The 21,527-nt window shown below is 49.0% G+C and overlaps 1 long non-coding RNA gene across 1 annotated transcript; it reads left to right on the top strand.

The window, feature by feature from the left end:
- Nucleotides 1–6,022: 6,022 nt before the first annotated feature.
- Nucleotides 6,023–20,229, top strand: LOC146342550 (uncharacterized). Its single transcript, XR_014784138.1, has 4 exons — nt 6,023–6,111; nt 7,504–7,607; nt 13,960–14,086; nt 18,682–20,229. It is a non-coding gene; the product is annotated as an uncharacterized LOC146342550 (long non-coding RNA).
- Nucleotides 20,230–21,527: the final 1,298 nt, after the last annotated feature.

Genomic DNA, 21,527 nt, shown 5'->3' with positions numbered 1-21,527 from the left:
AGGAACATTCCTTCTGATGACCTCAGTGACTGGGCAGGTTGGTAAAGAAGGAGTTGCTCTCTCAGGTATCCTGGTCCCAAGTTGTTTAGGGCTTTGTGTTGTTGTTGTTGTTGTTGTTGAGTCGTTAAGTCATTAAGTCGTGTCCAGCTCCTCGTGACCCCATGGACCTTAGCACGCCAGGCCTTCCTGTCCTCCGCATTCTCCTGGAGTGTGCTCAAATTCATTTTCATTGCATCAGTGATGCTATCTAGCCATCTCATCCTCTGCTGTTCCCTTCTCCTTTTGCCTTCAATCTTTCCCAGCATCAGGGTCTTTTCCAGGGATTTTTCTCTTCGCATTAGATGTCCAAAATATTTGAGCTTCAGCTTCAGGATCTGTCCTAACAATGAGCACTCAGGGTTGATTTCCTTTAGGTTTGACTGATTTGACCTCCTTGCAGTCCAGGGGACTCGTAAGAGTCTTCTCCAGCACTACAGTTTGAGAGCATCAATTCCTCGGCGCTCAGCCTTCCTTATAGTTAGGGATGTACGACCCCACTTACCTGGCTCCACGGGGATTCCATGGAGCCGCCGGCCGGCTCCACCAGCAGCCAGACATCTGGCCACTGGCTAGCAGGGAAGCAAATGGTGGCAGCTGAGGCCGCCGCCATTTGCGTCCCTGTATTCAGCTGTGATAGGCTATGTAAAAGACATACATAGCCTATCACGTCTGGGTTAAAAAAAAAACCCAAACGTAACTGGTGGCAGCCACAGCCGCTGCCATTTGCATTCCTTTTTTTTTTGGCCATCTTAGTCTATGTGAATATTTATGTAGACTAAGACAGCGAAACTAAGGGGGAATGCAGATAGCGTCCGCTACAGTATTTGTGTTCCCCCTTAGTTTCGCCATCTTAATCTACGTAAATATTTATGTAGACTAAGTAGGGATGGGGGAGAATTTCTCCCTGAAACTTCGGGGGGCCGAGTGCCAACGCATTCGGCCCCCCGAAATCGGCGGTGAAATTCTCCGCCAACCCCTGCCCCCCCTGGGATGGGACTTACCTCCTCCGAATGTCCCTCCCAGCGGCGGGTCCCTGCGGCGGTTCGGCGGGCTTTTGTCCGGGGGCGGGGCGGCAGCCGGTCTTTCGACCAGCTGCCCCCGCTGCCATTACAGCTGAATTAAAAAAAAAAACCCGTGATAGCCTACGTAATGATTTACGCAGCCTATCACGGCTAGATCTGCAAAGTCAGCCATGATAGGCTACGTAAATCATCACGTAGCCTATCACAGGTGACTTTAAAGAAAAAAAAAAGTGCGTACGCAAATGGCGGCGGCCCATGGGCACGGCCATTAGCGTTCCTTATTTGGCTACGTAAAGATTTATGTAGACTACGGCGAAAATAAGGGCAATGCTGCGTTGCCCTTATTTTCGCCGTAGTCTACGTAAATCTCTACGTAGACTAGACGTGTCAAACTAAGGAACGCTAATGGCGGCGCCCCTGGGCCACCGCCATTTGCGTACGCACTTTTTTTTTTCAAAGTCACCCGTGATAGGCTACGTGACGATTTACATAGCCTATCCCAGCTGACTTTGAAAATCTAGCCGTGATAGGCTGCGTAAATCATTACGTAGCCTATCACGGGGCTTTTTGTTTTTTTTTTCTTTTGAAGTTCGCGGCCGGGGAGACGGGGAGACAGCCTGAATTTCGGCTGGGCGAGGCGGGGCATCTCCCCCCCCGGCCTGAATTTCGGGGGGAGAAGCGAAGCGCCTCCCCCCCACTGTGAAGCAAGCTGCGAGACCAGGTAAGTGACTTTCGTACATCCCTAAGACGAAGACAACCAAAAATAGGGAACAAACAAACAAACAAGATTATACAAACCTTTGTTGGCAAGGTGATGTCTCTGCTTCTTCCGATGCTGTCTAGGTTTGCCACAGCTTTCCTACCAAGGAGCAAGCGTCTTTTAATTTCATGGCTGCAGTCACCATCTGTGGTGATCTTGGAGCCCAAGAAAATAACATCTGTCACTGCTTCCATTTCTTCCCCTTCTGTATGCCAGGAAGTGATGGGGCCAGATGCCATGATCTTCGTTTTTTTAATGTTGAGTTTCAAACCAGCTTTTGCACTCTCCACTTTCACCCTCAACAAGAGGCTCTTGAGATCCTCTTCACTTTCTGCCATTAGGGTGGTATCATCTGCGTATCTGAGGTTGTTGATGATTCTCCCAGCAATCTTAATTCCGACCTGTGATTCATCCAACCCAGTGTTTCTCATGATGTACTCTGCATATAAGTTAAATAAGCTGGGTGACAATATGCAGCTTTGTCGTCCTCCTTTCCCAATCTTGAACCAATCAGTTGTTCTATGTCCGGTTCTTACTGTTGCTTCTTGACCCTTGTACACATTTCTCAGGAGACAGGTAAGGTGGTCTGGTACTCCCATCTAGGGATGTCAGAGAATTCCGCGACAGATCTTGCTGAGGCCAAATGCCAGTGCATTCGTCCCCCCAAAATCCATCGCAGAACGGCCTGCCACCCCCCCGCCCCCTGCGGATCCCCCCTGGGACGAGACCTACCTGGTGCGGATGTTCCGGACGGCAGTGGCTCCATAGGTGGCTTCGGTGGTGGCAGCGGCTGGTCTTCAGACCGGCTGCCGCCGCCACCATTTGCAGTCTGGTCGTTTTCTTTTTTTCCCCCCCATAGACGTGATAAGCTACGTAAAGACTTACGTAGCCTATCACATCTGGGTTTTTTAAAAAAACAAATACGTAGGCAAATGGTGGCAGCTATGGCCACCGCCATTTGCGTTCCTTATTTTTCACCGTCTTAGTCTACGTCAATATTTGCGTAGGCTAAGATGAAGAAAAGAAAGGGGAATGCAAATAGTGCCCACTACGCTATTTGCGTTCCCCTTTCTTTTCTTCGTCTTAGTCTACGTAAATATTGACGTAGACTAAGACGGCGAGAGATAAGGAATGAAAATGGCAGCGGCCGTAGCCGCTGCCATTTGCCTAAGCATTTTTTTTTTTTTTACCCAGAGCAATCCATGGCCAGAAATCCGGCTTTTACTTCCAGTCATTCTCAGTTCACATGCTGCTGAAGCCTAGGTTATAGAATTTTGAGCATAACCTTGCTGGCATGTGAAATGAGTGCAATTGTACGTTATTTGAACACTCTTTGGCATTGCCCTTCTTTGGAATTGGAATGTAAACTGACCTTTTCCAGTCTTGTGGCTACTGTTGAGTGTTCCACATTTGCTGGCATATTGAGTGCACCACTTTAACAGCATCATCTTCTAGGATTTTAAATAGCTCAGCTGGAATACTGTCATCTCCTCTAACTTTGTTGTTAGTAACGCTTCCTAAGGCCTACTTGACTTCACTCTCAAGGTTTTCTAGCTCAAGTTCAGGGACTGAACTAACATGGCTATCAGGGACATTAAGATCTTCCCTGTATAGTTCTTCTGTGTATTTTTTCCACCTCTTCTTAATCGCATCTGCTTCTTTTAGGTCCCTGCCTTCTTTGTCCTTTGTCATGCCCGTCTTTACACAAAACATTCCCTTGATATCTCCAATTTTCTTTAAAGTATCTCTAGTCTTTCCCATTCTATAGTTTTCTTTGATTTCTTTGCATTGTTCATTTAAGAAGGCCTTCTTGTCTCTCCTTGCTATTCTCTGGAACTCTGCATTCAGTTGGATATATCTTCCCCTTTCTCCCTTGCTTTTCACTTCCTTGCTTTCCTCAGCTACTTGTAAAACCTCCTCATACATCCACTTTGCTTTCTTGCATTTCTTTTTCTTTGGGATGGATTTCATTGCTGCCTCCTGAACAATGTTACGGACCGCCGTCCATAGTTCCTTAGCCACTCTGTCTATCAGGTGTAATCCCTTAAATCTATTCCTCACTTCCACTGTATATTCATAAGGGATATAATGTAGGTCATACCTGAATGGTTTAGTGGTTTTCCTAGGGATGTACGAAAGGATGTACTAAGGATGTACTAAGACATGCCAAAATAAGGAATGCAAATGGTGGCACCCATGGGCACCACCATTTGCATACGTGCATTTTTTATCTTTTAAATCAGCTGTGATAAGCTACCGAAACATTTACGTAGCCTATCACGGTGGTTTTTTAAAATCTAGTCATGATAGGCTACGTAAATCTTTACATAGCCTATCACTTTGTTTTTGTTTTTGTTTTAACTGGAAATGGCGGCGGTGGCAGCCGGTCGGAAGACCGGCCGCCGCAGTCGCCGCCGAACCGCGACTGGCATTCGGCCTACCCGAGATCCGTGGCAGAATTCTCTGACATCCCTAAGTTTTCCCTACGTTCTTCAATTTCAGCTGAAATTTTGCAAGAAGCAGCTCATGATCTGAGTCACAGCCAGCTCCTGCTCTTGTTTTTACTGACTGTATAGAGCTTCTCCATCTTTGGCTGCAAAGGACATAATCAATCTGATTTTGATTCTGACCATCTGGTGATGTCTATGTGTAGAGTCACCTCCTGTGCTGTTGGAAAAGAGTATTTGCTAAGATAAGCGTGTTCTCTTGGCAAAACTCTATTAGTCTTTGTCCTGCTTCATTTTGTACACCAAGGCCATGCTTGCCTGTTATCCCGGTGATTTCTTGACTTCCTACTTTAGCATTCCAATCCCCTATGATGAAGAGGACATCTTTTTTTGAGTGTTACTTCTAGAGGGTGTTGTAGGTCTTCATAGAACTGATCCACCTCAGCTTCTTTGGCCTCGGTCTTTGGGGCATAGACTTGAATTACTGTGATGTTGAATGGTTTGCCTTGGATTCATACTGGGATCATTCTATTATTTTTGAGATTGTACCCCAGTACTCTTTTCCCCAACCTTTTGTTGACTATGAGTGCTACTCCAGTTCTTCTAAGGGATTCTTGCCCACAGTAGTAGATATGATGGTCACCTGAATTAAATTCGCCCATGCATGTCCATTTTAGTTCGCTCATTCTCAAAATGTCAGTGTTCAATCTTGCCATCTCATCTTTGACCACCTCCAGCTTACCTTGATTCATTGATCTTACATTCCAGGTTCCTAAACAATATTGTTCTTTACAGCATTGGATTTTCCTTTCACCACCAGACACATCCACAGCTGAGTGTCCTTTCGGCTTCGGCCCAGCCGCTTCACTCTTTCTGGCGCTACTTGGAAATTCCCTCTGCTCTTCCCCAGTAGTATATTGGACACCTTCCAACCTGAGGGGCTCATTTTCCGGCCCCATCTCTTTTAGCCTTGTGATATGTTCCATGGGGTTTTCTTGGCAGGAATAGTGGAGTGGGTTGCCATTTCCTTCTCCACATTTTGTCAGAACTCTCCGCCATGACCTGTCTGTCTTGGGTGGCCCTGCATGGCATAGCTTATGGCTTCGCTGAGTAATGCAAGCCCCTTCACCACAACAAGGCAGTGATCCATGAAGGGGTTAGGGCTTTGGACACTAGTACTAATTAGAGATGTACGAAAGTGACTTACCTTTCGTGGATTATGTTGATGGTGTGGGGGGAGGCATTCCGTCCCTCTCCCCGGAATCCTGGCCAGGGGGGGCAGCACTCCGTTCCTCCCCCCGGAATCCTCGAATGGCCAGCTGTGCTCCGCGGCTGTTCCGTGGAGCAGCCGGCCAGGCCCGACCCGGCCAGGTCAGAGCCGTCCGCAGCCGGATTTCCAGTTGCGGAGGGCTCTGGGTAAAAAAAAAACAAAAAAATGCATACGTAAAGATTTACATAGGCTAAAACAGTGAATGAAAAAGGGACGCAAATAGCGCCCGCTACACTATTTATGTTCCCCTTGATTTTCGCCGTCATAGTCTATGTAAATATTTAAGTAGATTAAGATGGCCAAAAAGAAGGAACTGTAGCCGCCGCCATTTGTGTACGTTTTTTTTTTTTAAAACCCACCCCCAACCATGATAGGCTACGTAAAGATTTACGTAGCCTATCACGTCTTTTTTTTTCTTTTTTTTTAAACCTAGCTATGATAGGCTACATAAATCTTTATGTAGCCTATCATGTCTTTTTTTTTTCCCCCACAAGCCTGGAAATGGCGGCGGCGGCAGCTGGTCAGAAGACCGGCCTCCGCTGGAGCCGCCGCTGCCTGTAAGACCTGCCCCAGGTAAGTCTTGTCACGGGGGGTATCCGCGGGTGGGCGTGGGAGTGCCAGGCCGTTCCGCCACAGATTTCGGGGGACTGAATGCACTGGCATTTGGCCTCACCGAGTTCCGTGACAGAATTCCCTGACATCCCTAGTACTAATAGTTTAAATCAGGCTTGGTAGCAAACAGGCAGCCAGTGCAGTTCCCTCAGCAGGGGAGCAACACGCTGAAAAGGGGCAGCTCCCAACAACAGCCAAGCTGCTGCATCCTGCACTAGCTCCAGCTTCCGGACCAGCCTTAAGGGCAACCCCACTTAGATTGCATTGCAGTAATCCAGTCTTGAGGTTACTGATGCCTGTAGACCCGTGGTCAAGCTATCCCTGTCCAGGAGAGGCCACAGCTGGAGAACCACCAAAGCTGGTAAAAGGTACTCTGAGCCACTGCTACCCCTTGTGCCTCCAGTGACAATGATGGATCTAGGAGTACCCCCAGACTACAGACCTGATCTTTCAGAGGGAGTGCAACCCAATCCAGAACAAGCAATTAGCCTATCTCCTGGACCCAGGAACTGATCACCCACAGGGCTTCTATCTTGCCAGGATTCAGCTTCAGTTTATTGGCCCTCATCCAGCCCATCCCTGAGTCTAGGCACTCAGCCTCTCCTGATTCAGATGTCACAGGGAGATAGAGCTGTGTGTCATCAGCATACTGATGGCATTTAGTTCCAGATCCCCCAATGACCGCTTCCAGTGGCTTCATATAGATGTTAAACAACATTGAGGACAAGATGGTACCCTGCGGCACCCCATTGCTCAATTGCCAAGGGGCTGAGGAATAGTCACCCAATGTTACTCTCTGTGATCGACCCCATAGGTAGGTCCAGAACCGCTGTAGGACAGTGCCTCCAATACCCATCCCACGGAGTCAATCCAGGAGTATACTGTGGCCGATGGTATCAAAAGCCGATGAGAGGTCGAGCAGAATTAACAGGGTTGCACTCCCCCTGTCCTTCTCTCGATAAAGGTCATCCGTCAGGGCGACCAAGGCTGATTCACTGCCATAACCAGGATGAAACCCAGTTTGAAATGGGTCTAGATAATCAGTATCCTCCAAGTGTGCCTGCAGCTAGTCCACAATGAGCCACTCAAGCACCTTCCCTAGAAAAGGGGTCTTTGTGACTGGGTGGTAGTTGTCTAATAACATTGGGTCCAGAGTGGGCTTCTTCAGGAGTGGCCGCACTACTGCATCCTTTATTACAGCTGGGACGACCCCTTCCCATAGGGAAGGATTTATCATTCCCTGGACCCACCCAGTCATACCCCTTCGGCTAGCTTTTATTAGCCAGGAGGGACAGGGATCAAGAAGGCATGTGGTGGGTCACATTATTGCAAGCATCTTGTCCACATCATCAGGCCGTAACAACAGGAACTGATCCCACAAAATCGGTCAGATGGTGCCATCGGACACGTCGTCTGGAACTACGCTAACAAGAGCATCAAGGTCGCTCCAGAGACAAGTGAGTTTGTCCTCAAAGTGTGATGCAAAAAGGTCACAGCAGGGCCTCAACAGGGCCAGGGCCCCATTTACTGGGGAAGATGTTAACAACCACTGGACCACCTATAAGCGCTCCACTGGATGGCTACTTGAGGACACAATGGAGGCAGCAAATTTAACCTTCTTGGCTGCCCGCACTGCCATGCAGTAGGCACGATTATGCACTCTACAGCACACCCGGTCGTATTCGCTTCGAGTCTTGAGTTCTTTTTGCTCTAGCTGATATCCAGCCACAATTCCATGAATTAGAAAGAAAGAGGAAGTTTAGAAAGCAATTTACAGGTCATAGAGAGAAGCAGAGAAGCACTCTCTAATGTGAGTAATAAAGCATGATTATGTGAATGAAAGAGGGAAAAATATAAAATAATAAAATGTATTGTAAATAAAACAGTATAAAAGGAAATAGCCTAAAAGAATTTCACTATGCATAAGGTGCACAGCACGAAGAGTCCAGTCTCTCTACACACACATCCATTGTGTGTCAATTTCAGTTTCCCGCAGTTTCTCATTTTCCAATTTTAAATTCAGTTAATCCTAACTTTGAGATTTTTTTTTTAAAGTTCACATGAAAATTCATATGCTTTTTTATGTGCATGTCTCCTGTAGTGGGTTTGACACTGGAAGAACTGACGAAGAGTTAGAGGTATGAATTGTAGGGATGTACGAAATGTACTTACCTTTCCGCGGATTATGTTTATGGTGGGGGGGAGGCGTTCTGTCCCTCCCCCAGAATCCTCAATGGCCGGCTGTGCTCTGCGGCGGCTCCGCGGAGAAGCCGGCCAGGCCCAGGCCAGAGCTGTCTGCAGCCAGATTTCCGGCTGCAGAGGGCTCTGGGTAAAAAAACAAAACAAAACAAACTGTGTATGCAAATGGCAGCGGCTACAGCCGCCACCATTTGTGTCCCTTATTTTTGGTCGTCTTAGTCTACGTAAATATTTACGTAGACTATTACGGCGAAAATAAAGGGGAACACAAATAGCGCCCGCTACGCTATTTGCGTTCCCCTTTATTTTCGCCGTAACAGTCTACGTAAATATTTACTTAGACTAAGATGGCCAAAAATAAGGAATGCAAATGGCGATGGCCGTAGCCGCCGCCATTTGCCTACGCGTTTATGGGTTTTTTTAACCCAGCCATGATAGGCTACGTAAATCTTTACATAGCCTATCATGTCTGTGTAAAAAAACTAGGGTTGGCAGAGAATTTCTCCCCGAAACTTCGGGGGGCCGAGCGCCAACGTGTTCGGCCCCCCGAACAAGTTTCGGGGAGAAATTCTCTGCACCCCCCCGCCCCCCGCACCCCCCCCCAGGACGGGACTTACCTTTGGAGAATGTCCCTCCTGGCGGCGGGTCCCGGCAGCAGTTCGTCGGGTCTTCGTCAGGGGCGGGGGCGGCAGCCGATCCTTTGACCGGCTGCCACCGCCGCCATTCCAATAACAGTTAAAAAAAAAAAAAAAAACGCCCCTGTGATAGGCTACGTGATGATTAACGTAGCCTATCACGGCTAGATTTGCAAAGTCAGCCATGATAGGCTACGTTAATCATCACGTAGCCTATCACGGGTGACTTAAAAAAAAAAAAAGCACGTACGGCTAATGGCGGCCCCCATAGGGAGCCGCCATTCATGTTCCTTATTTGGTCGCTGTAGTCTATGTAAAGATTATGTAGACTACGGCGAAAATAAGGGCAACGCTATTTGCATTGCCCTTATTTTCGCCGTAGTCTACGTAAAGATTTACGTAGACTACAGCGACCAAATAAGGAACGTGAATGGCGGCTCCCTATGGGGGCCACCATTTGTGTACGTGCTTTTTTTTTTTTTTAAAGTCACCCGTGATAGGCTACGTGACGATTTACGTAGCCTATCATGGCTGACTTTGCAGATCTAGCCGTGATAGGCTACGTTCATTGTCATATAGCCTATCACGGGGGCGTTTTTTTTTAAAAAGAACTTTTTATTTCGCGGCCGGGATAGGCGAGGCGCCTCCTCCCCGGCTTGAATTTTGGCCGGGCGAGGCGGGAAGCCTCCCCCCCCAGCCTGAACTTTGCGGGGAGAGCAGCGAAGCGCCTCCCCACCACCACGAAAAGCTGCGAGACCAGGTAAGTGGCTTTCGTGCACTCCTAAAAAAAACACACACCTCCAGACTGCAAATGGCGGCGGCGGCAGCCGTTCGGAAGAGCAGCCACCGCAGCCGCCGTCTCCAAAGCCACCGCTGCCTGGAACATCCGCCCCAGGAAAGTCTCGTCCCGGGGGGGATCCGCGGGGGGGACGGGGGGTGTCAGGCCATTCCGCCACATATTTTGGGGGGCCGAATGCACTGGCATTCAGCCTCACTGAGATCCGTGGAGGAATTCTCTGACATCCCTAATGTATTGAAAATTTGTCCCATATGCTATTTGAATGTATAAAGCCCTGTGGAACTTCACATAGTGTGTAGATTTTTGCATGCTTTAGCTGCCCAAAGGGGGCCTCTCACATGAGCTCATTGGTATCAAGCAAGCAAGTACAGCTCCATATCTCAACAACCCTTTCAGCTGCAAGACCTATGCCAAGCTCCCTCCTCCTGAAGTTATGGGTGTCAGGCCTTGATTCTCACGGAGGAGCTGAGAAACTCCCCTTCCCATGCTGTAATGTCGGGGCCCTGTTCTAAGCCTGCAATGCTACGAGCATCTTCATGAAGCAGGGAGATGAACTATATCAGTCTGTGCTAAGAGCAGACCAGTGTGATCTTGCTCCATGGGGGATAGCGGGTTACCGGCCTGGAGAAACGTGTGGCTCTAAGAACAACTTCTCATCTCTTTTGGGACCTAGAGAAACCCAGGGATAACAGCTTCATCAGCTGATGAGAGGCGGAGCTTTCTTTTTGTATTTATTCTGCGTTTATTCTCTATCAATAAATGGTCATCCTTTTGCGCAAGGGGCTTTGTTTCATCTTGGCAATCAAAAGTAATGTATTTTGACTGTCCCCTGACAGAATCCGGACCCCAGATCAATACATCTCCGAATGCATACGTTTTTGTATGCAATGTTGCCTAATATAATGTATTTTAATGTTAATTTCACTAATGTACACATTTTGGTTTGGATATTTTGATGGGAGAATTCCACTGAGAAATTCAGAGGAGAGAAAATTTCAAAGGAGAAGTGAGTTTTGCTTCGTGTATGTGTTTGGAAATCGAGAATTACATAAGTTCATATTAAAATGTGAACCAAATGAATTTGGCTCCCATCCCTTGTTCTAAGTTGTACAGGGAACCTGCATGAGTACATAAGGCTCCCCACTTCAGGGGTTATCCCTCTAAATTTTGGAGGTTGACTAGTACAATGACCAGGAGGTTGGAGCTAGCATGCTTGTCCTCACTAACCGCCCCCCCTGCATGTTAATTAAAAACACATGGAGAATGCCTGATTTTTATTGCTGTTGTGGTGGTTATTGTTATTTATCACATTCATATCCCTCCATTTTTCCTCCTTAAGGAACCCAAGGTGGCATACATAATCCTCCTACACTTTATCCTCACAACAACAACCATGTGAGGTGGGTTGGGCTGAGAGTCTGTGACTGGTCCAAAGTCACCCAGTGAGCTTCCATGGCCGAGTGGGGACTAGAACCCAGATCTCCCATCTCCCAGTCCAACACTCTAGCCACTACACCAAACTGGCTCTCTATGAATAGGGCTACTATTTATCTGTTCTGGAAGGGGAAGCCTGAATAGCAATTTTCAATCCCTGATCTTATTACAGAGGTTGGATCTCTATAGCAAGAATACTATGTTTTGCAACTAGCCTATGAAAAAACATGTATAGGAATTTATGGCAATAATTGAAAAGTCATAAGTATCTTCACAGGACCACCCACTAACATTGGGTTGCATCTGGACAAAGTTAGTGACACTTAAATCCTATTGAAAACTGTGGCCCAACATGACAAACTTTTCAAATGGATTTCAATGGGACCAAAGTGTGACTGAGCCGTAGGATTCAGTGAAGCCAAAGACTATAGCAGAAAGCAACATTTAATTATAAAGAATAAGAAGAAAGGTGAAAAAGAACATACACTATGTAACCCAGCAGTATTGACAGATGCACAAAATGGTAGGTCATTATGGGAAAGTTCCCTACTTAAAAAATAAAATTCAACACAAACTAGACTATGTTTTGAGGCAGTGGGATTATTTCCCAGAGGCCTTTACCATGTGGTAAAATAATGTATTTATGATACAGCCCATTATGTACCAATTGCTAGGGATGGATGAAAGGGACTTACCTCATCCTGCAGCTTGCTTCGCGGTGGGGGGGAGGCACTTCGGTTCTCCCCCCGAAGTTCAGGCGAGAGGGGGGAGGCGCCCCGCCTCACCCGGCCAAAATTCAGGCCGGGGGGAAGGCGCCCCATCCCTCACTGGCAAAATTCAGGCCGGGTAGGAGCGCCCCGTCTACCCGGCCGTGAAAAAAGAAGTAAAAAACACAAACACACAGACACCCGTGATAGGCTACGTAACGATTTACGTAGCCTATCACGGCTAGATTTCCAAAGTCAGCCATGATAGGCTACGTAAATCGTCACATAGCCTATCACGGGTGACTTTGAAAAAAAAAAAAGCGCGTAAGCAAATGGCGGCTCCCATGGGGACCGCCATTAGCGTTCCTTATTTTGGCACGTCTAGTCCACGTAAACATTTACGTAGACTACGGCGAAAATAAGGGCAACGCAAATAGCGTTCCCTTATGTTCGCCGTAGTCTACGTCAATGTTTATGTAGACTACACATACCAAAATAAGGAACTCAAATGGCGGTCCCCATGGGAGCCGCCATTTGCGTACGCGCTTTTTTTTTTTTCAAAGTCACCCGTGATAGGCTACGTGACGATTTTCGTAGCCTATCATGGCTGACTTTGGAAATCTAGACGTGATAGGCTACGTAAATCATTACGTAGCTTATCAAGGGTGTGTGGGTTTTTTTTTTACTTTACTTTTTTTTTTTGCAATGGCGGCGGTGGCAGCCGGTCGGGAGACCAGCTGCCGCCCCCGCCAAAAGGCCACCGAAACGCCCCCAGGACCCAGCGCCGAGAGGGACATTCGCCGAAGGAAAGTCCCATCCTGGAGGGGGGCGGGGAGCTGGCGGAGAATTTCCCCAACACTTTCGGGGGGCCGAATGCGTCGGCACTCGGCCTCCCAAAGATTCGTGGAGAAATTCTCCGCCAACCCTACCAATTGCTCCCCAGAAGCAATGTCATTATGCCATGCCAACAATCACCCAGTTTTTAAACATCCGGTTGAGTAACAGGATGAATTCTGGTCAACTCCAGACACTCTTGAATGGAACTGATTGTCTGGATCAATTTCGAATGGGCTTCAGGTCTGGCTTTGAAATGCAAACTGCCTTGATCACTCTGTGGGATGACCTCTGCTGGGAGAGGGGCAGGGGGAGTGAGACCCTGCTTATTCTTTTGGACCTCTCAGTGGCTTAAGATACCATAGCCCATGGTATCCTTCTGGATAGGCATTCTGAGCTGGGTTTTGGAAGTACTGCATTGCTGTCATTCTACTCCTAGTTGGATAGCCGATTATAGAAAGAGGTCCTGGGGTTATTACTCTGCCTCTTGGCCATTATGCTATGGGTTCCACGGGACTTAATTTTATCCTGCAGGCCATTCAAAAAGGCTGTTCAGCATCTACATGAAACTGCTCAGGGAGGTTATCTAGAGACACAGGTTGAAGTGTCACCAATACGCAGATGACGCCCAGCTCTCTCTCTCCTCTCCAAGTGAGGAAGTGGCTGTTCTGCACCAGTGCCTAGCAGGAGTAATGGACTGGGTGAGGCCTAAAACAGGGCAGCATGTTGCATACTCTGCCCTAGGCACTGAAGATAGGAAGATCCTGTTTTATGCCCTATAAAGTGTTAAGGTTCAGCCATAATAGTCACAGAAGTTGGAGAGGGTGATAATGTGTATGGGAGACTGGAATGCAGGAAAAGAAGACAGTTTCAATGGTGGGGCACTCCAGTTGAGTTTTGAAAGCCAATGCACTACTACTACATCAGGAAGACATGTATATAGAAACTTTCAGGTTCTTCCATGAGTAATACCTCCCTCTTGTGTGTGGATGATGCTATTTTGGCTATGTAAGAATAGACACTGGAGAATGAGTTCACCATCGGTATATATATTTTCAAAGAACCCATTGCATATGAACTGCTCTCTTGAATCAAGAGTATGATTCTGGGCTAGCAGCAACCCAGTTCTTAACTGTAGTTCAGCTACCAGTTAGAAGCAAAATCTAAAATCACAACATTCTCCTCTTTCATATATTGACAGTCACGCCCTTATTCTCTGTGCAATGACAATCGCCATTCTGGTTATCGCAAGACCAAGAAGGAAGGGAAGCCATTTTGCTGCTATGACTGCCTTCCCTGTCCAGAAGGGAAGATTTCAAATCAAACAGGTAAGAGATGTAGCACGTACACCATATCAAGTATATTAGTCATGCTCCCAAATTGACTGTGACCTGTCTCATCAGATTATGTAGGCACTAAGTTCCCTAACATTTTAAAGGTTTCTTCACCAGCGAGTACTGGTAGAGGTTGGGATGATGGAGAAATCTGCAATGGAATCAAATGTGCTCAGATTTCTATGAATCTGACCTGCATATACCATAGTGGCCCAGCTTTTCTCAAGACACATGGATTCTGCAGTCTTGCAGACAGTTTTTGTTTGTTTGTTCTGTTGTTAACTTTCTGGAGTTTTACACAAACGTATTTGTAGAAAAGTACATCCATAATAAACCAGCTGAAAATGTGCATATCCCCATAGGCCAAAGCATGACAATGGACATTGGTGGGGAATTGTGCATTTGCACGAGTGCAAAGTTGTGCAAATTTGGGGAATTGGAAAAAAAATACAATTCCTTCAATGAGTGGACAATGGAAGAAAAGGCACCTGGCAATCCCGGAAACACAGACAGAATGGATTTTACAAAATCTGACCATCCCTAGTGGAAAGTGCTGAATAGAAGACATGGTAATATGTCTTCTTCATGTCTACATAGCATATTAATTAACAAAGCAAATGAACGAACAAAAGATGACATTGTATCTAGTAAGACTGCATGGAACGATGTCCCATGAAAATAATTGGGAGCAAACTTAGGATTTTTACAGTGCTCCAATTCCCCACCCACCCTGGCATAGCTTGAATCTGCTTTTTCTATGGCTCTTTATAGTATTCACTGCCATGATCATCCATCCTACTGCTCTTCCTCCATGTCCTTGTTTCTTCTGCCTTCTTGTGTGATCCTAGCTGACTCAGGATCACATAATAAACAAGGTGATGCAACGCTGTTCTGTTACCAATCAGAACAGGCTACAAACCATAAGTGCTGCGGCGGGGGTGACCGGGGTGCCACAGCTCCACTGCTGTGGCGCCCGCGCTCCTGGAGGCGGAGCGCCCGCCCCCCCACTAGCCTCCTTGGGCGGATTGACGTGCACCTACACCGTCGCGGCCCCGGGGTTGCCGGCGCTCGCGGCAGAGGCGCATGTGCGCGAGCGCCACCCCCCTCAGACGGTGCTTGCCACCCATCGGGAGCGCCGGTGGCTGTTCGGGCGCGTGCCCGGGCACGGCGCCTTCTAGTGTGCTCCCCTGCTGGGTCGCCCGCGCTCCCGGCAGCCGAGCGCCCGCCCCCTTCCACTGGGGTTTGCAGCTCCGTGGGGGAGTGCCTGCTTTGCATGTCGAGGGTCCCAGGTTTGATCCCCGGCAGCTCCAGGCAGGGCTAGGAAAGCATCCTGCCTGAAACCATGGGGAGCCATTGTTGCCGACCAGTATTGACACTCTTGGGCTGGATAGAGCAATGGTCTGACCCAGTATAAGGCAGCTTCCAACGATCAACCTTCCTGCGGCATCACCATAAGCAGCGATCCAAGCAACATCCTCCTCTTTGGGGTTTTGCCCAGGCAACACACCACAGCTGGAGGCGGTCCGCCCTCATGGGGCATCTCTGTCAGGAGCACTGCAAGTGGCATCATCTCCCTTGCTCCCGGGGACCCGGACACGGCTGCCCTGGATATGGGTGAGATGACTGCACCTCTCCCCACTTGTCCAGACGGGTGACCTTCAGGGCCGTGGGGTTGCTGCCTTAGCTTACCTCCCTGGTGCGGCTGTCCCTCCCAATGTCATCTCCCTATATGATGCCCGGGCCGCTTGCAGCTCCATCAGTCACACCCCAGTAACCCCAGACACTTAACGCAGCATCTTACAGGGTTTTGCTGGATTAATTTAGGATCCCTCGCCTGCCCCCGCCCGCTTGGGCATCCACGTAAGGGGCATATCAGATCTCTACGCTAATCTGGCGAGTCGTATTGTCACCAGGGCTACTCCTTCTCATAATGACTTTCACCTGAGGAGGTGTGTGAATGGCTTATGTTGAGGCCTCTCGCAGGAGGGCTGCCATTGCCCTTCTCTGCACAGGGACCTGTTGGACCAGGACCTTTCGCTCCAATTTTGACTCCTTCCCGGCTGGGTTCGGTGACAGATCTGGCAGTGGCCACATTCACCAGGCTGTCTCCCACACTGGCCCTCGGCCGATGGCAGGTCCGCTACTTCAGCACTGCTATCTGTGCTGGGAATAAAGCCCCAAGGGCATATACTCCCAGGACACATGCAGTTTCCGTCGTGAGTGCTCCCTGGTAGCAGTCAGCACTCATGCACTCCTTGTCCAATGCCCGGGGATAGTAGGGTCCCCCTTGGAAAAGCCGAGGCAGTAGGAAGCTCTGGATGGCCAATGCCTAGTTAGGTTGGCGCAGATACTCCAGCTTTAAGACACTACCCCAACTGGGGGAACGCGTCTTAACTTGGGACATGGTTTATGCTAGGTTCTAGGCCCCCCTTTTTTTCTCTAGGTCAACATAGGCCATCCCTACCTCATAAGCAACATTTCTCCTCGCCAGGCGTCGACAGGTTCAGGAGAGGTTAACAAGGCAGTACTGGCAGAAGGGTTTTAGCCCCCCCTTTTTTCCACACCCCGTTAGCTACTCTTGAGATCTCCCTTCTTGAAATGGTGCCCAGGAAATCCTCTAGGGAGTTTATCCTGATTTGTAACCTCTCTTCCCTGAGGGCCAGTCAGTTAATCACGAGATCCCTGATAATCTCTGCTTAGTGCGACACACCTCTTCGATGAGGCAGCTGTCTTGGTCTGGGGTCCCGGCCACGGGTCCCTGATGGGCATGTGCTACAGGGAGTCCAAAGATGGTGGTCAGTGTTCTGATCTAACGCAAGTATTGCTCCCCTTTCCTGTTACTTCGGTGCCCCTTAGCTCACAAAGGCTGAGGGCCTGTCTCCCACAGCAACATTTGGGGAAGCCAATCCGATACCCTTAGGTGTTATTCTCGCCTCCCTCAGGACAACTTTCAGGTCCTTTAGGCACAGCTCCAATTAGTGATACATCAGGCATGGCTTCAACTTAGTAGGGCTTTAATGGCACCTCCTTCCGGAAGCATGAGACTCTCCTCAAAGCCGGACTGTGGACTCACATGGTTCCGCCACTACCCCAAGGGGTTTCAGATTCTTAGGGCAGGTCCGATCGTGCTGTGAGTAGTGGCCTGTTGAGTGGAGGCTGCTGTCCCCACCAAGCACATTGTGGGATAACCTTATAGCCAAGTCAGTAACCCCCCCCTTCAGTATGACAACATGACCACGTTATTCATTCTCTGTCCTCCTGAAATTGGAGGGTCATGTCATGTGTCAGTGTGTTCGTGCTCCAGAGTCAGTGTTACAACATCTGGTTCTGGGTCCACCATGTGCCGGGTTAGGCAAACCCAATTGTTGATGCCTTGTCATGAAATTAGGTCAACATCTTCCAGGCCTTAGACCCGTGGGTACTCCATTCCCAGATCCCATCCTTTCAGTACTATGGGAGACTGGGATACTGAAGCCAGGCATGCCATCCTGCATTCCATGGCTCTCCGTACAGGAGCCGCCTGCGACAGAGCAGGTGGGGTGTGCTGCACATTAGGTGAAGCCTCAGCGATAGGATTCTTGGCCCTTATCTATAGATCATTGGACACAATTTCATGCCTCCTTAAGGAACAACAGACTATCTCGGACCGTAAGTCGCAAGATGGCCATTTAGCCTTCCGGCCCACAAAGGTGGGTTTCACTGAGTCCATGTCAGATTTTAGGGTTCGGCGTGCAAGATAGTGTTGGGCACAGATGTTGCCTGCATTAGTAAATTAACCACCCTCTCTCTCTGGAAACCCCTTTCGGGCTCTGGGGGTAATGGCCCTCCACTTGAGCTTTCCAATAAGACATTTCCCTGTTCCACGTAGAAGCCTTAACAGAATGCAGGGTTGGTCTCGGCTCACAAGGCCGACTTGTCCCGGAGGGCCTTGATTTGCTTCAAGGTACAGGTCTGGCCCAATGTAACCCATTTACATATTTGGTGATCAAACTGATTGGTATGGCAAGGACACGGCAGTGGCCCACGGCCAAATGCAAGTCAACGGATTATGCTCTGTCGGCACCTTAAGGGTTTTATGGAATGCCACGGGTCTGAGGAGGGGCCTCCGTTTTATCACTTCAATGGTTTACTGTTGACTTAAGGGAAATTGGGCAATTTTCTACATCAGCTTTACCCCACTAGGCCCAGGTAATTTGCAGTTCAGAACCCACTGTTGTTACATTGAAGCAGTCTCCATGGTAGCCACTGGAGGTTTCTCTCTCAAGCATGTTATGACATTTTGAAAATGGGACTTCACAGCATTCCGGCCTCCGTTCGCGAGTTGTCCGCTTCTTCCTGACACAATTTTTGCTTTGCTTGCCCTAATGTGCTTATTCCTGAGACCAGCAGACTCATCGTACGCTGGTACGGGTGCTCTTACATGGGCATGTTATGATGTCTGGAGCTGCATGAAGGGCTTGTATGTCGTCTTCAGACTTCAGCGTCTGTCACCCTGTCACATTAAGATCCAGTGGCTCCATAGACGTGGCATAAGGTGGGAGTCCCCTCCTCACTCTGTCCCACCAAAGTTTGTCAATCTTCCTCCGCAGGTCCAGGTGCTGCACATTGAAAGGAATGACTTCAGCTGTAAACAAGGCGAGGACCTGATCGAAAAGGCCTTGGTTGAGAAGCAGGTGGTCCAGCATACCTGGCCAGAAGTAGCGTATTGCAGCCCTCACTGTTCCCATGGATCAATGGGAAGGAATGGAATGATGTTGCCAGTAGCAGGGCACGTCCAAAAGTGCACAGAGAAATGGCTTATGGCCATGTGAATGAGGTGATGGATGCACCACCCGCCAGGGAATTCTGTGGACATGGAGGGAGCGTTACAGGTAGGACGGTGTCCGCCTGTCTCATTTGGTGAATAACATATGTCTGTCTGATCTGCAAAGGGGCCTGTGGGAAGTTCTTCTGCACAGGTGGGGGGAGTTTCACAAGCTCTAGGCTTGTGACTCCTGTGGCGGCTAGGACGGGCAAAAACAGGAAAGTAGGGATGGTGTGCATACAGAAGTACCTTATGGTGACAGGTGATGCCTGAGGCCCCCCGAACAGGTTGTGCGGCTCGGCGGGGGGATAAGGGTTGCCTGGGAGACCAACCCTACTCACTCACCCAGGTGTTGTGCGGCACCAGGTTGTGGGTGACACCGGAAGGTCTACTTCCCCCAGAAGGGGCAGTCCAGAGGGATGGCGAGATCACCACCACCCCTCAGGCTGGGTATGTTTTCACCCAAGAAGTGCCAGCTAGCTGCTTGCACAGTTAGATGCCCGTCCTAGTTACCCCTTTGCAGCTATTTCAATAAATGTGGCCCAATTTTCAACCCAAGCTTGTTGTCTGCGTCTTCTTTAACCCATCTCTGCTCGCAAATGCCCTAACCCCGGTGCCAGCTTGTCTGGCTGAAGGGGGGGGGCACTGCGGGTGGGTGGGGTGACAAGATGCAGGGGCCTCTGATTGGTGCACCCCAGTGGCACCACCATACAAGGAGGGGCAGGCTGAGTTGCCTTAAACTCAGCCACCTTCCCAATCTCAGCTCTCCGGCTCGACGCAGCTCCCTCCCACCCTCCTCTAAGCAGTGTGGGTTTATTACCGGTTGCCCTTTGGGAACCATGTAGGAATTTTTTGGCTTACAGTTCGATTGGCCTATTACTGTGCGTCTTTTTTGCCTACATCACACTGTTTTGTGGGTCGACTGTGTCCTGTAAGGGAATATGGTCTTTATCATCGGTCACATTCCAGTTGGCAGCTAGGACAGGCAAAAACAGGAAAGTAGGGATGGTGTGCATGCAGATGCACCTTATGTTGACAGGTGACGCCTGAGCCCCCCCGAATGGGTTGTGCGGCTCGGCGGGGGGATAAGGGTTGCCTGGGAGACCAACCCTACTCACTCACCCAGGTGTTGTGTGGCACCGGGTTGGGGGTGACACCGGAAGGTCTACCTCCCCCAGAAGGGGCAGTCCGGAGGGATGGCGAGATCACCGCCACCCCTCAGGCTGGGTATGTTTTCGCCCAAGAAGTGCCAGCTAGCCGCTGACACAGTTAGATGCCCGTCCTAGTTACCCCTTTGCAGGTATTTCAATAAATGTGGCCTAATTTTCAACCCAAGCTTGTTGTCTGCATGTTCTTTAACCCATCTCCACTCGCAAATGTTTGTTCAGCTATTTAATAAGAATGGCAAAATGATAACAGATGATAAAGAAAAGGCAGAGGTGCTCAATTCCTACTTTGGCTCAGTCTTCTCCCAAAAGGGGATCTATGACCTCTCTAGCAAAGATGAAGTACAGGCTGAAGGGGCAGGACTGCAGCTTGAGATCGATAGGCATATGGTCAAGGAACACCTAATGACTTTGAATGAGTTCAAATCTCCAGGGCCAGATGAACTGCATCCTAGAGTAATAAAGGAACTGGAAGAAGAACTCTCAGAACCACTGTCTATTCTCTTTGAAAAATCATGGAGGACAGGTGAAGTGCCAGATGACTGGAGGAGGGCTAATGTTGACCCTATCTTCAAAAAGGGCAAAAAGGAGGAACATTGGAACTCCAGACCAGTCAGTCTGACATCAATCCCGCGGAAAATTCTGGAGCAGATGATAAAGCAATCCATCTGGAAGTAGGGATGGATGAAAGCCCCTTACCTGATCCCGAAGCTTGCTTCACGGTGGGGGGAGGCGCTCCGTCCCTCCCCCTGAAATTCTGGCCAGGGGGGGAGGCACCCTGTCCCTCCTGCCCGAAATTCTGGCCGGGGGGGAAGCACCCTGTCCCTCCCTCCCCCCGAAATTCTGGCCGGGGGAGAGGCGCCCCATCCCTCCGGCCACGAAACCTCCTCTCCTGCTGGGACACAAATGGTGGCGGCCGTAGCCGCCACCATTTGCATCCCTGCAGTCAGCCGTGATAGGCTATGTAAACGTTTATGTAGCCTATCACAGCTGACTTAAAAAAAAAAAGCGCGTACTCAAAAGGCGGTGCCTATGGGCACCGCCGTTTGCGTTTCTTATTATGGCACGTGTAGTCTACGTAAACATTTACATAGACTTCGGCGAAAATAAGGGGAACGCAAATAGCATTCCCCTTATTTTCGCCGTAGTCTACATAAATGTTTATGTAGACTACACGTGCCATAATAAGGAACGCAAATGGCGGTGCCCATGGGCGCCGCCATTTGTGTACGCACTTTTTTTAAAAAAAGTCAGCCATGATAGGCTACTTAAACGTTTACTTAGCTTATCACGTTTTTTTTTAAATCTAGCCGTGATAGGCTATGTAAATGTTTACATAGCCTATCACGTTTGTTTGTTTGTTTGTTTGTTTGTTTTACTTGGAAATGGCGGCGGCGGCAGCCGGTTGGAAGACATGGTAATTCCCGTCCCGGGGGGGTGCGGGGGATGTCAGAGAATTTCACCA

Source organism: Heloderma suspectum, chromosome 6 (genome assembly GCF_057233095.1).
Source record: "Heloderma suspectum isolate Gila_16-S chromosome 6, 16-S_ref, whole genome shotgun sequence".
In the NCBI taxonomy this organism is placed as follows: Eukaryota; Metazoa; Chordata; class Lepidosauria; order Squamata; family Helodermatidae; genus Heloderma; species Heloderma suspectum.
Note: the sequence above shows the minus strand (reverse complement) of the source record. Positions and strands in the feature narration are given on the sequence as shown.